Genomic DNA, 2757 nt, shown 5'->3' on the forward strand with positions numbered 1-2757 from the left:
GCTTTTCAGGTCATCAGGTGTCAGTCAAAGTTACTGTAGTCTTGCTCTTTGGAACAAGCCGCTTGTTCTTTTGAGGTCTAACGCAACTGATTCCACCATCAAAAGCAAACACGACATGCTTAATTTCTTTTTCTGTCTTACGTATGACCCTCTGTGCAGTATTGTATGTACCATTAGAAGCAGTATTGTCCCGCTCCTCGTGCCCTCTAATCCCAGCTACCGCTACCTCTGACCCCCGGATGACATCTTATGTAAGGAAGAAAGCACACGGGAACACCCCGTGGCCTCTTGTTAGGTAAGCTCATTAACAATTACTCCAGGACGCTCAGGCTAACTACAAGGACTACAAATAAACCTCAGTAGTGGGAAAACGATAATGGCGACACGTTCAGATCCTTGTTTTTGGAATCTTTCAGGTTTTAGATTTTGAAGTGTTTTTAGCTGTTGGTGTCATGGATATTTAGTTAAGCAAACAGCATTAGGTTTTTACATGACGTATCTGCACTGGATTACTCTCGAAGGCTCGCTCACCAGTTTCTTCAATAATACACTGAATGCATGGGAGAAGAGAAACAGCAAGTTTTTTTCCTGCTTTAAAATTAAATGACCTCTTGAGCAGAAACACCTCTGCTCACAACAACGCACAATGACAAGACACATGCCCTCTAAACTGTCTCACCTTGCCTGTCCTTCCTCTATCAATGACTCATTCTGCCACAAATCAGACAGCCATTAAAAGCAGCTGAATAATCAAGCCACTAGAATAAGTGGGTATAGAAAACTGATGGATGGATGGAATGATTATCATTATTATTTAGATTTTCTAACCAAGTAAATGATGTGCAACATTGACAGTTGAACTCTCAGTAGACAACATGTAAGGAAACCCATCTGTTGTTAACAAGCACTTCAATTCCTCCTCCTTTACTGTTCCCGTTCTGTCTGTAGTCTCTGTCTGCCAGGACTGTTCCATCATTTTACTCGGAACAGAAACTCTTTCCGAGAGGGTTAAAGGCATGGTTGGTAATCCTGTTCAGAAACACATTTTGTAATACTGGGTGAAATGGTCCGTCTGTCCTGAGAGAAATCTATACAAGATGTATTTAGAAAAAGGGACGAAAATAATCAGACCTCTGTGGCAGCTGCAGGACTGAGAAAAAGCTGACCAATCCGAGATCAGCGTCCCGCTGATCTCGGATTGGAGCGCCTACAAAAACCAATCAGATGCCTCTGCTTTCTGCCTACGCCCCCCTCTGTCGGCTCCCTGCTCCGTGTGCGCATGCGGTTCTACCGGCTTTGGATGAAGCACTGACGGAATGGGGAGGGGGGGGTGGAGCTTAGAGGAGGGGACACTTTCGAATCTTGCTAGCTCTCTTGCTAGCTCTCTAGGATTACCTACCATAGCTTTAAGACCTTCATAAGTCACTGATTATAACTCTGCAAATGAGCACATTTAGAAAACAATTCTGATGCTTTAGCAAAACCTTCTACTGATGCTTTAGCACAGCATCCAAATCAATGAAGAAAAATCCATCCATCCATCCATTTTCTATACCGCTGAATCCGTCGGTCGGGTCGCGGGGGGGCTTGGAGCCTATCCCAGCAGTCAATGGGCGAGAGGCGGGGTACACCCTGGACAGGCCTGAAGAAAAATCTTTGAAATAATTTCGGATTTTCACAGAAAAGAACTTCCCTAACTATACCCTCATCCATAAGGGGTAAGTGTGAGGGAAATTGTTTGATGAGTATGAATGAATTGATGAATAAGAAATTGATGTGAATTACATGCAAATAATGTGAATTATATGCTATGGCCTTCACCATCACCAAATCTCATCTCAACTCAACATCCATTGGATATTTTGGATCAACATCTTAGACAGCACTGTCCCCCAACACCATAAGAACACCAAATAAGGGAATATCTTTTGAGGAATGATGCATCCCTTCTCTGGGGTTCCAGACACTTGGAGAATCAGTAACCAGGTAGATTGAATCTGGTCTAGCAGCACAACTTACAGCACTTTACCAAGGTGTTTAAGTTGTTTTTTACGCAAACCTGTCACCCTCTCTGTATTTTAGTACCACCCAAGCTTTTCTCTTCAGTCTCCACTCTAACACTACACGGGTGAAGGCTGAACAGCTCCTCCACTGGGCTGTTTTTACTTGTAGAATATTAAAGTCTATTAAATATTACAGTCTTATTCCTGCACACAGCATGCTTTGCCTAACTCCTGTTCTCAAAAAACCCAAGGCCCTTTTATAAGGGCTTTTATGTGTCGCGCATTAAAAGACATCATATATATAAGATGTCATATGGTTCAGTAACTGACCAACAATGACAGAATACTCTTTCCTCTCTCGTTTCATTCAAAAGTCTATTCATAATATCCACAAAGTACCTTAGGACACTCTTTTCTCTTCATTCTCTAGAGCCAGTAATTATAGGGTTGTCCCTCACAAACTATAATTATATTGTGAATTTCTAATGAAGCAAATCAACAAAAAGTACTGAAGTGCACTGATGTAAAGGCAAAATGCCACGAAGCTTATTGTATTGTCTGAGATCTTGTACTTTATGCAGGCAGTTGACTGTCTGCTCAAGGCAAGGGGAGAGGTGCTAAGGCATCAGGGGACAGCAGCCATGTGACCATGGCTGCAGGGATTGGTTTAGTGCAGATGTGACATCAGCAAGCCTCCCACTCCCTCCCTCCTCTGCTGTCTCTCCAAGTCTTTCTCTGCCTCTCTATATCTCTG

This window comes from Odontesthes bonariensis, chromosome 14 (assembly GCF_027942865.1).
Source record: "Odontesthes bonariensis isolate fOdoBon6 chromosome 14, fOdoBon6.hap1, whole genome shotgun sequence".
Classification (NCBI taxonomy): domain Eukaryota; kingdom Metazoa; phylum Chordata; class Actinopteri; order Atheriniformes; family Atherinopsidae; genus Odontesthes; species Odontesthes bonariensis.